At 41.7% G+C, this 13,273-nt stretch overlaps 2 protein-coding genes across 2 annotated transcripts in view; one reads left to right on the forward strand and one right to left on the reverse strand.

The window, feature by feature from the left end:
* The window catches only part of COL14A1 (collagen type XIV alpha 1 chain), a 253,923-nt gene that overhangs the window by 217,424 nt on the left and 23,226 nt on the right, over positions 1-13,273 (forward strand). The window lies entirely within an intron of this gene.
* SNTB1 (syntrophin beta 1) overlaps positions 1-13,273 on the reverse strand; it is a 115,589-nt gene that overhangs the window by 12,916 nt on the left and 89,400 nt on the right. The gene's annotated exons all lie outside the window — the stretch shown is intronic.

Here is a 13,273-nt window from a genome sequence, read left to right on the forward strand (position 1 = left end):
GTGCCATTTCCAGCCCTCCTTGCAGCCTTCCCTTACTACAGGCTACTCCATAAATGCAGTAGTGGAAGAACACTGAGACAGAGCTGGCTGTTATTTAGCTGTGGTATGCATGAAAGGACCTTAAATGTATATTTATAATGTGCACCATTCAGGTGTAGCTGGCACATTAACCTCAGTGCTGGACACTGTTGCTGCTGTTTCTATTTTCATGACTGAAAAAAGCTGCAGCATCATCGCTACTAAAGAAGAGTGTCAGGTAGTAAAAAATAGTAATTTGGGAGCAGATGCTTTTTTCCTCAGCAGTCCACGTTTTCATTGCTTCTCCTTCCTTCATACCCTTCTTCCTTCCCAACAGTTTTACAAGTGCCAATTTGTAGAAAGATCCAACCTAAACATGGGGTTGACTCAGTGGTGGATCTGCATCTACATTTCAAACCCATCTGTAGAAGATGTCTAAAAACTGGGGCATCAGAGCCCTTTACTGGCTGCAGAATCCAGACGTGGATTTTTATTTTGCAGGTTAGGCATGTGGTCATCCACATGGCTACACAATTACCATTATGGGGATCGCGTATGGATCCTGGTTTTTACTTATTCTACGCTGGCAGCATGGAAGTGTCTTAAAATATATGGAAATATGAAAGGGTCTTCGTTTCAAGTGAAAATGAAGCTTTTGGCTTTCACAGACAAATTCATCATTTTCCTTTTGGTGCACATAAAGAAACCACGTTACGTAGTACACTCACAGCCATGCTTTCAAACCCAAACCCCTCGGCAGGGTACTAAAGGGAATGAAACAAATTCTGAGATTCACTAGAGAATCAGGTTGTCTACATGACTCCTCCATTAAAACTTTCTCCGGGAAAGAGAAGCAGTTGTCCACGGTGTTCTGTGGTTGATGCCAGCCTACGTGCCATGGGTGTGTGTCACTGGGCACATCACTGGGTGGAGAAACACATAAAAGGGATCAATCAAAGGTTGGCCAGGCTGGAATGGTGATTCAGACCCTTAAGTACGATGTGTCTTAAGTGATGGATTTGGATCGAGAACCACATTTGAAACACTTGTATTTTATATGAAGAAAGGGTCCCACAAATGTCTAAACTTTTAAGGACTTTCAAGACAGTTGTAGAGATAGCTTCGCACCAGAACACCAATGCCCAAACCAGATCTTAAACTTAAACCAAAGATTTTTGGCTTACCTCATTTTTAAGAGGTATTTTCCCTTCTGAATTAAGCTTTTCCAATAATTATATTCCTGTTTACAGCATTACTTGCTCATTGGTTGTTCATGTCTGTGGGTTAATCAACTTAAACTCATAAAAGGTTCATCCTTTCAATTTCTTCAGAAGCAACAATACTTATTTACAATTTTCTTGTGGTGACAGTTTCTTCAAATGCAACCTTTCATTTTGAAATAGGGCTGAGTAGAGAAGCCACATAATTAACACACCTATTAATACACTCCAGAAAGAATGCAAAATCCAGAGTTCTTGCAGCCCATGTACCATAGGAATATTCACACAAGCAAAAAGCATCCTCGGCTTCTTAATACCACAGTTATTAACTACAGCTAACACCTCAGTTCCTAGCGTGGGAATATAGGAATAATTGTTACAGATAATGTTAACATTTAATTTTTGAGCACCTGCCTGTGTTCTTTAATTCAAAGATGTAGTACATACTTTTGAAGATTTCCAGAAAAGAAAAAGGAAGATAAATATGAAGTCTGTCATAGGACAAAAAAGCAGGATGTTCAGATCCATAATCTGGAGGAGTAAGCAAGCAGCGTACTGGGCTGTTACTTCTTATTTTTCTACTCTGTGACCACAAGCAATCCAAAGACTACGGGAAGCTGCTCACAGCTTTTCTGCAGAACCATCCTGCCTGTGTAGCATTTTCAATGACAAGCTTTGTTATTAGGTGGCTGGTCAGTCAACTGTGACTCCAGAAACTTGGGAAACACTGTTCCCTGTAAAGCAAACACAAGAAAGGGAATAAAATCCATTTTGCCAGCTGGTCCCACAACTATTTGCTGGACAGCCGTGAACATCAGGAGCCAGAATTTCCAGGGCAGATCCTCCGGTTACCACCTGCACAGCGAAGCCCACAGCTTTGCCTCAGTCCTTCCCAATAACAGGGTGACCATGGAGAAGATGTGGCTCCGTCATAAGGTATTGAAGACTTTTTCTCAAGTATAAGTGACCTTATACTACCTCTTCTTGTAGCATATCATCCTATCCCCTGTTTGTAGGGTGTATACTGGGAAGGGGAGAGAGGAGAGCGATGTTTGCCTGTGTCCTGCTAGGAAGCCCTCCCCAGTTAGAAGGGCCATGCAACACACACACTTTTAATCACATTTTTTAAACCTTGCTGGGACCATAGCTGTCTCACTGCTAAGGAATGCTGGTGTAAGCAATACTGCTGCTATTTCAGACCTGAAGAAGGATTTGTGTGCCTGAAAGCTTGTCTGTTTTTTTCCAACTGTAACAGCTGATCTAATAAAAGATATTGCCTTTCCTTAAAAACCCTGAATTACATTACTGTTCCCTGGTTTCGTTGGGGTTTGGATCAGGCTCTAACAGTTGATGCCATGCTGTTCGACAGGCAGTTGGCACTTCTGGAAGGTGTCAAAGAGAACACGCTGTCCCGTAAATGGTAACAGCAAATTTTACAAAGGAAGAAGAGAGGCTGCGAATATACTATTAGCCTACAGGGCACATTCAGAACAAATCAGCATAGGAAATTAATCCAGATCAAGCAAGTGTCATACCAAGCATGAGTATAATAGCAAATTACAAAACAAAAGCAAAAAACATGCTGCTTACAGGCAGCTAAGTGAAGGATTTGTTCAAGTGTTAAAGGTTTTAAAATCTGACATATCATAAAGATAACATGAAATACTTTTCTAAGAGTAAACTGAAGTATCATTTGAGATACCTTTTAGAGGCACTTTAGATGACAGTTAGGGCCAGTTTCTTAGCCAGAATTTTGCAGAATCCTGGCACTTGCACTACAGTTTCTTCGCTCCAGTTCCCACTTGCACACGTACAATTCAAAGTGCATTGATCTGTTTTGCAGACAAATAAAATCACCATCCACTGTAAAAAACTTTTCAAACTCAACCCTTTTTCAAAGTCAAAAATGTTAGACCAAATCTAGATGAACTAGAGAAAAGAAAAATCAGTACTCCTCAAACCTCCCACCACAATAAAATGAATCAGCAAATTTTTTGCTGGTCTTCTGGGCCCTGTTCAGGTAACTCTGAGCAACAGGTACCAGTGCCCCCTCTCCATGCTCTGCTCATCTCAGCTGAGGCCGCTGCTTATATTCCCAGGTGAAATTCCACTTCAAGTCAATGAAGCTGTAAATGTTTATACCAGAAACAAACTTGATTTTTTTTTTCCTTCCCAGACACACTGCGCCTCTAGATCAAAGTCTTCAAGTACAAACCCGAAAAGGGAGAGCATACTCTAACAAAAAACACCCGAGTGCGGTGAAGCATCCTTTTGGCTACTCGCAAACCTCTTTGCTCTTCATCCACTCACCCCGTGAAGTGCAAACCCCACTTTTTCCCATATGCTCTGGTTTACCTTTCCAAATTCAGAAATATTTCATGTACAGCAGGGATGAAACCTCATGTTTTTTGTGTATAACAACGTGATGGCTGGGCCTGGGATGACACCAGAGGAGACCTGCATTCACGTCTTGCTCAGCCACAGGCTTCCTCTGCAAAGTCTAAATGCTCTGCGTTTCTCTATGGACACCGTGGTCTCTGCTGGGGTGGCAAGTGCTGCTGTAACACACACCGCAGGAACAGACGTAAATATGAAGGCGGGCAAAAAGTGTGCAAGAACGGCTGCTGTATTTCAGCAGCTACGTGGAGCCTTGTCCATCAGCGTTTGGCTGACATGAGCAGAAGTGCTGCAATGCAGAAAGCAGATGGCTCACGCAGCGTTAGGACACACCAGACCCCACTGCACCAAGGATGTACGTGAGCTCTGGCTGCTTCTGGATGCCTTTGCAGTGGTGGGACAGCATCGCTCCAGGCTTTGCTTTAGGGCCACATCTGCGGTCTGAAGGACTGACTCTGCAAATAACGACGTCGCAAGCTCAACGCTACCTGTACGACTGCTCCTGCTGGTTTTCTGGCAACTGCTCACATGCTTAAGGCCACTGCTTGCAACGTACCCTTAAAAGAGTAACTCCTCCGATACATAGCAAACAGTATTTCAAAGAGGAGCCAGCTTGTTTTTCCTGCAGGCGATAGGGACCCCTGGCCCCTTTAATGGGTACCACAGCTTCCAAACCTTTAATAGTTTTCACATATAATTAGTTGCCATAAAGACAACGGGCATCTCCGTGGAGATATATCCCTTTACAAATGGTTTGGCCCTTTGCTCTTTCATCTGCCAGGTCTCCTTTTCATAGGGTTTTTCTTTGAATTTCAGTTATTCATCTACTTCAGGCTGCCAGGAATGGATGAAAGAATACTTTTAATCTATGAGGCTCACAGATAATTAAATTAGAGGCGTCAGTCTACTCTGGAAAGCTGTTTTATATTTTCATTAACTCAAAAGGGACATTTCAATTACATTCCCTGTTTAGTAAACAAATTATATATTGCCAGCAGACTCCACTGCAGCAAGTATCCAAACTGTGGCCTTTCAGAGAACTGCTGTGAAGGTAGCAAGTTTACGCTTACAGTAAGTAGGTTAACCCCCTTTTCCATCACCCCCTCCCAAATCCCAGAGCTACACTATCCCCTCACACAGAGTACAGGAGGAGCAACCAAGAAAGAATCTTCTGAAACTTTTTTCTTGCTATTTTCCCTCCTCCCTCACTTAAAAGCTCTCTGTGCTGACAAGAGCCACCTTCCACACGGGCTGGGATATGTTCTGCTACGTATTTCTTGCCTTTTTGTTGTCTTTTGATGAAGGGCTACGTCCATGTTCAGAATAAATTTGATTCATTTACAGAATCCTACTTGTCAGTTCCTGAAAATAACAGCTGGGACTGAAAAGGATTTTTGCAAGACTAACAGCAGTGATGCAGAAATACATCAGGCAAACCCTAGCATATGCAACAACGCTGGTATTTCTGTGAGCTCATTTGACAGGAGGCAATTTGCAGTGCGGGAGTGGGTGTGAGTGACAGCCGTAGGCAGGGGATATCAACACCTCCCACGCCACACGCAGGTGAGATGTGTTTTGCTGCTAAACTTTGTAGTTTTAAACAGGAAATAATGTGCACATTGTTTAGGGGAAAAAAAAAAACTAATGAAAATGTGTCTGCTTTTGTTCTTCTGTCTCTTTGACCTCAGTGACAGCTCAAAGGTGGTTTGTGCCATTATCAGATCTGGATTACAGTCAGTGCACACACAAAAATCCCCCAAAGGGCACAATATTGCCTCCCACGAGCAGCGAGCAGCGAGCGAGCGATGCACACGCTTGGCCATGGTGCCACCGCTATGCGAGCAGCCAGAGCGACGCAGGTCAGGTGGGAACCACAGCAGGGACCAGGCTGATCCAAGCCTTGCACTACCCTGAGCAGAGCCGAGAGATACACTGACAGCTACACTTACGGGCACTGCCGAGTACGGACAGGACACCCATTCTCAAGACAGGTCTGTTCAAGTCTGAACTCCTTCGAAATAGCCTTTAAAATGACAAGACCCAAGCCAACTTTTGTCAAAAGTAACACAGTCAACCACGTCAGCACGGCAGTATGTTCAAGCCAGTGTCCTGACTGGACTAATAGGATTTTCAAACAGCTCTGGCTCATATCCAAATACCTCTAAATGACAAGAGAAGCATCTCAGTCCTCTGTACTCACCCACACAAGAATGGCAGGTGGGCTGAGACCTTTCCTACAGCCAAACCAGAATGCCCAATCCCAGTTTTGTGGTGCAGGTTTGCTCCAGAGCTTGGTGAAGTCAACCGGAGTTCTTCTAATGACTCTTTGGGTTTTGGACTAGGCCCTTGGGAAGCAAGCCTGGAGGGCTGCATGTGTCCCATGCTACAGAGAAGATGGAGCCAAATTCTTCTCGGAGGTGCACAGTGAGAGGATGGGATTCAATACCCACAAGTTGAAAAAAGGGAAATTCTGATTTGATACTCAGAGAAACTTTTTCAGTATGTCATGGTGGTCAACCACTGAACAAACTCTGAAATGTCCACCCATCGAAATACTCACCACATGACTGGGCAAGGCCCTAAGCAAGCTGGTCTAGTTGGCTCTGGTTAGAGCAGGGGGGTTGAACCACAAGAACTCTTCCAACCTATATTATTCCATGAGTCTATGAAACACCAGAAAAAATGAAAGAAGTCCAGATTTGGATCAGAAAGTAATCATTTAGGTTTCGTTTGAGTTAAAGTTCATTGTATAATTATTCTGTAGATATGCAGGTTTTGATGCATATGTGTTGCATGAATGTTGCATCAATATGAATGCAGTAGTCATATAAAATGGTTATCGCAGCTTAAGGGTTTGCAGGATGATTTGTAGCTACCTTGTACCTTAAATCATTTAGAGCTGTGTAAAATGCGTATCCTTGATCCTTCTGACTTGGTGGAGTTTAACACTCTGGATTTCCTTTGCAGTACATGCCTTGCAAAAGATAAGGAATGTAAGGGAGTAGAAAACCCAGCATCACATAAACTTAATTCACTGTACAACATATCTTAACTAAAAATATATTTCAGAACTGCATGAGAAAAGTTTGAAAACCTGATGTGTTCTCTTTCTTCTCTTGATCCATGGGTCCACAGAAACTGGTTAACTAAATACACAGAAATCCAACTCCAGGGAGCTCAAAAGGGAAAAAAAGTGATAATTCATCTATTTTAGAAACCTCTACCATGACCCAGGATCATTTTGCTATGCGTGAAGTTGAGATTTAAAGGTCTGTAAGTAAGAACTCTTTTGCAGTGAGACAGGAGACTCTAACTTTCTGATAATGTCAGGAATCTTTCCAGGGAAGAGCAAAGAGGCAGAGAGCACAGGAGATGGTAAATGCTCCACACCATTTGTTAAAGACACCGATTGCTTTTCATCTTAGAGAAGGTAAAAGGAACTCTACTGTGTTTTAAGAAGTATTCTGATGCTTTCTGAGTAAAATACATTTTCCTCTATAGCAGCTTCTTCAGACAATGAGAGCACTGTCTGACATTAAGGAGTGGTAATTTATGATAGCAAGGCTTTGCAAACAGCAAAGGTCCACTCCTGAAAAGATATAGTGTTGTGCTAAATGATTTCTGTAGAAAAACCTGCACTTTGCTATCTTTTGGGGGGTTTTTGCCTTTTTATTGCTTCTCAGAAGTTGCCAGGGGAGAGCAAGGAAGGGAAGAGGACATTTCATCGCTCAAGGGCTGTGGCAAGGAAGACCTGCCCAACCTGTAAGTCGCAAGGACAGAGACAGAAGGCAAGTCAGACACGGGGGAAGGTCAGAACAGCCCAGCTGGCACCGGCAAATCAGGCTGATCAAGAGGTAGTGGACAGGCCAGCTACAGTTCAACTGACTTTCAAAGCCAGTTTGACTGGGAACAAACCTGTGCTGGAAGAGGTCACATTTTAAGTATCGCTTATAAAAGAGGCACAAGCAAAGGAGGAAAAAAGGGAAGGAAAGACCATTCACCTCGGGCTTTTCTAATCAGTTATACTGACTGAACAAGTGAACGGAAAGCCTGAAGAGTGGAGGTGAGCACAAAGCTGCCACATAAAAGCAAACACATGTGCAAAAGTGGAGACAATCACAACTACCTACCTCCATGACCTACCAGCACCTGTGTTTCACCCAGCAATCTCTCTCTTCCAGCACACTCACACCACCCATTCAGGATAAAAGTGAAGATACTATTAGCAGACACCTTTGCATCTCTTGTGCGTTCATGCATTTTGAGTACGCATGGCTTACCTATGGGGTATCTGGGCTCTTCAGACTGCAAGTGAGGGTGGCTGTAAACTTGCTTTCTGAAACACATCTCATGAACATATCACAGAAAGGTTGGTGATAGCAACTGCCTGAAGTTTAATAAATATTTACATAAAAATCACAGAATTAAAACGTGGGATGAGCTGTACTTCTAAGATAAAGCTCAGTTCTGGGAGAGATGAGCAGCTGTGCTGTCTCCAAAATAAACACTGGATCTCAAAGCACAAAAATCCTAGTACTGAGGGAACTGAACTTCCCTTTAAAATGGAGCAGTGCCCTTCCTCCAGTAAGCCAAGCCTGCCCTAGGAAATGCTAAGAAGGACCACGGCATGGTCCTGTATCTTCCTCTTCAGTCCATGGTGCTATTTTGCACATCAGGGTCAGCCCCAGAAGAAAAGGGATCATACCTGTGAATAGCTGAGTTAGAGGCAAGAAAAGAGATGGGGAGCTTTGGAAGCTCTACCACATCTCCTGTGCAACTGCTCAAGAACGGATACTGTTACTCACTGGTGGGGAAAACCAGTTTCCCCCAGGTATGCTCTAGGATACCAAGAGCAACACTATTCTCTGCTATGCCCTGCAGGTTGCTATATGCCAGAGTTTTGCTGTGAGCAGAGCTTTCTGTTCAGGCCAAGGTGAAGCATTTTATGAGGGAGTTCATCAACATCAGTGGGATATAATGGTAATTGTGCAGGAGCAGAATCAATGCAAAGACACCACAGTTTCAACTTACTGTCTCTAAAGAGTCTGTAATTTACAATTGAATCTGACTTCAGCTGATCAAGTGGGTACCAGATTAGGATAAATGAGTAATAATACCCATTACCTCAAAAGATACACACATCTCATCTTTCAATTCAGTGAAGTGCATGGATTTCTAATCATCAGCTCAAGAACACTTGTCAACAGCACCCAATCAAACGTGAATGCTGGAGGTGGAGTTTTGATTTGAAAGCAGTTTGCAGTTTTTAATGATGGCTCAAACATGTAAAATGCTATTTGAAATGATTACAGTGTCTGTTTGGTGAAGGACAGGTAATCATCAATGTCTACATTAAAACTATAGTGACTGAAGTCTGTCCCAGAAGATGTTCTGTGTCTTTCTCTATCACACTGTCTTTCCAAATATTCATTCTCAGAAATGATGGCCCATCATGATGGGTACCTTTTCAAGACTGACAGATTTGACTGCTTTACTCAAGGGTATATATTATAAATCACAAGTGCTGGAAGAAAAAATAGGAGGGCAGCAATACAGAGAGAACAAGATGTTTCTTTGTCATTGTTGTTACGTTGTCTCAAGGACAGCCCAGAATACTGTGTCGCTTCAGTCTATTGTGTCATTGATCAATATTCAGTAATACTGATGGACTGCAATGCAACTAATGACCTCAAGCAAATGAGTGAATTCACTGCATGCCTGGCACAAAAATGTATCCTCTTCAAAAAACACTGACAAAATCTATATGTTACGCTTCATCAGCTGGAATTTTGAACATGCTGAAAAATATTTGGAAGCCTTATTGAAAAAGCAAAAATTCAAGTAGAATACTTAATAATTTGGCTTCATTTTGAAAAAATACAGCAGCCACATGTTTCTGAAAAGTTTGGTGAAAATTAGTCACCATTTGGAATCCAAACCTACTTATTTAGATGCTGAAGTAAAGATTTATCAACACGAGCTTCCTATATTTGTCTTTTATTTACTTATTTATTTATTTACCTGCTCGTCATTTTCAATGACATTCAATTATTTGAGACCATATCTTTTTTTTAGATGAGTAGAAACAGGAAGTCTGTATCTCCACCAGCACAATGACAGACCTCCACAAGCTACCTAAGATACTCAAGGGATATACCTGCTTTCTTGCTGGGGAAAAAAGGAACTTAAACATGTAATTTTCATTACAATTTGTTTATCAAAAGTCAGAAGTTTCTGATGGGCAGAATGTTTTTTTTTCCCCCCCAGAAACCCAGCTAAGCTCCAACAGACCTCTGCCCACCAAACAGGTTTGCAGTTTGCTACACCTTGGCAACCAGTATGGAGAGCTGGGAGACCATCCAGTAGGTCTGCATGGCGGATCTCAGTATTGGTGGATCCCAGGGTGCCAGTAAAGGTAGGAAATGAACAGTTATTCCATTTAATATCCAATTCACTTTCTTTCAGTCCTTAACCAGGACAAAGTTGAATTTTAAAATTTTTGCCCTTTCAGAGAGCTCTGTTTGACTTGGGATTTGTTAGTTTTCTAAAGAATGGGTAAAGATGACAAATAGGATCTAATCAAAAAGTGTCACCTGCCCCACTGAAAAGCTGAGAATATACTTTTTCTGCCTTCCAAAAAGGCTTAAGCCAGTCACTGGTTCAGAAATGTGAATGCTTAGATTCCTAGAAAGAAGGCTGAAGATGACTTGAAACATCAACTCGTTCAGCTTCTGCTCAGGAAAGGATTTGCTCCCAAGGTTTGCCTAGCCTGTTCTGTAAAACCTTCCCTGATACAAATCCCCAGCTACTCTATCGTAGTCCTTGGCCAGCTTCACCATTAGGAAATTGTTGCCCATGCTGGAGCACGTGCCACTGTGGTTCTGGGGATACCGTGAGGGCAGGTATCATTACATGCTTGGGAGACTAATGGAAAACTCAAATTGGGTTCTTTAGCTAAAGGTGGTCAAGCTTAAGATGATCATTACTCTAACCCTGCCAAAGTCGTTTCAGGAGAGCGATGGTCACAGAGGAAATGGGTAAGTGGGAAGAATGCAGGAGAGAAAGTTCAGAGCTAGAGGATAACTGCAGTTTGTCACTGGTCCTGTGACTTGCTGGATAGCTGTCACCACCACCTATCTGGTATGTGAAGAAATGCACACACATCCCTAACATTGCAAAAATAAATGACAAGGCAGGTTTAATAGGAAACCAGTACTACCAACTCTAGCCAGCCAAAGCTCCCTTGGGGATGTCTAGTGGGGCGTGAAAATCAGTCTGAGGTTTGCTTGGTATTTAAAATACATTTTTAACTCTTACTGATCCATCAAGCCTTTTGGCTTTGCTGACATTCCATAGTTTCAAGCTTTTCTCTGTGGCTAGGAACCTACAATAAAAATGAGAGCTCAGCTTTCATAAAATCTCTTTATTTCAGAAGGTGGTAGTAGAAGAAATATCCCTAAAGTGGATGTATTCAAGCTATGAGGTTTGGACCTATGGTCAGGATGTGAGCTGCCACCTCTCAAGAGGCATCACTTTCCCAGACCTGGTATTGCTTATATTACAAAATCTGACAAGATCACAACCCACGGGTTTATGGCAACAACTCTTTTAATTAATCTACTATCTACAACAAAAATGTAGCAAATATTGAAGGGCATGTGTTAATAGAAACTATGAATATTCAACAGAGCCATACGAGGAAGACAAACATAAAGAACCTTCTACTTGGCAGTTATCTATGCTGAGCTTTAAATTAGCCACACAGGACAAATGGATTTAGTGCTGTGCCGTGTTATTTCATCTAGATTACTACAAGATACACAATTAGGGCCATCAATCTACAGACCCAAATCCTACAAATATCAGCAAATTACATGCTATAAACTATGCAATTTTGAAAGCTAATGCTCTTTCTCTGGGTCTAATTCTCAGTGTTTCATATTTTTGCAATAACCACAGCATTGAACTACTCATAGGACAATTCTACTAAGACCTGAACGTTCCTCTAGAATAAAAACTTCGGAGGAATAAAGTTAATTTCCAAGGCTAGTATAAACAGATTGCATGCTACAGGTTATCTCCCTGGGGCCACTAAGGGAAACTAAGGTTTCAGATTTAAGAATTATCCCTGAAATACATAATTTAATAAAATAAAGAACTTCCTGGTAACGGCATTAGGCTTTTACATCTCTTAACAAACACAGCACATATCCAAAGAGAAATGATTTTTGGCACGAGAGATACATGATCACATGAACCAACTGATTTCATCAATGGAAGACTCTTTCCTGCTGCGGGCTAATAAATCACTCCAGCCAGCAAGTGCCAGCCTTTTACAGTAAGGACTGGCTGAGGGTAACATGAACATCATGGAGCTGCTATTCCTTCTGCAGCTACAAGAAAGTGAAAACCCCAAGAGGACAAACACATACAAATATTATCAAAGTCACTACACCTTATTCTACCCTTGGTGTTAGAAATGTATTTGCACTGAAGTCACTGGGAAATTTTACAAATTATTTCTTCCAGTTTTATTCCTACTATGAAGATAAATACTTGTCTTTTCATTGAGATCTCTTTTGCAGTTTGTACTGGCCTAAACATCTTACATATACTGGCATAAAAAAATCTGAAATAACTGAGTTGAGTAACACCAGTATAAAACTGCAAAAAGAAAATTGGAAACCATGTACTTTATTAACAGTGTCATATGCTAATATTCACATAACCCATTTTAGAAGTATAGCAAATAGGACTGGATTGGATATTATACCAGCATTATACCAAAATTTCTGGATTTTTAAATACCTTGTCCTCATTGGCTTTTTTATTTCCTTAGCCATATGGAAAACAGGCAGGCACAATTAACTATTTGTCAGAAAACAATCTATTAATTAACACCATTCTGTGCGAATGAGCTGAAAATCATGTTCTTTGCTTGCCAAAAAGCTTCCATTTCTGCCTCATGTTTATGCTCAGAACTAAACATAGCTACAGATACGCTACTTGACATAACTGACCAAGGGAAAAAAGAACAACTGCTGCCAAGGTTTTTTCAGAACCAGCAGCCAGTGAGATTTTCTAAAGATAGGTAGGGGGTCAGCAGGGCTTCACCTCTGCATCTCGTAAAATTCTTTACTGACAGATCTTTGATTAAACTGGGCAGAAATAGACTAAATCCCAATTAAGACATTCATATTTGTGGCAGGACTTGAAAGAGAAAAGAAAGGGGGGGGGGGGGAGGGAGGTGGAGAGAGTAAGTTACAGCGTTTTCTAGGCTTAACCTTAAAAATATAGGACCTGACTTCAATTATATTTATATCCGTTCAATTCTACTGACGTCAATGGATTTACTCCTAAATTATGCCAGATGGAAATCAGGCTAGCTATTACCACATTTTCATGCATATAACCAGAACCCCTTTAAAAACACCGTTTATTCAGCATGCATCCTCAGATAACCCAGCTAAAATCAGAGGAAGAGACAATCAGTGATTGGGAATGCCAGAGGAGAACTGCAGAGCGATAGAAGGGGAAGGGAAAGAGGAGATCTGGAGCAAACTTCCTTTGCTGTTATCTGCACGTGCACATAACCTTCATAACCTGCTGCTGAATCCTGGGCACTAAACAGATAACTT

Source organism: Mycteria americana, chromosome 2 (assembly GCF_035582795.1).
Source record: "Mycteria americana isolate JAX WOST 10 ecotype Jacksonville Zoo and Gardens chromosome 2, USCA_MyAme_1.0, whole genome shotgun sequence".
NCBI lineage: Eukaryota > Metazoa > Chordata > Aves > Ciconiiformes > Ciconiidae > Mycteria > Mycteria americana.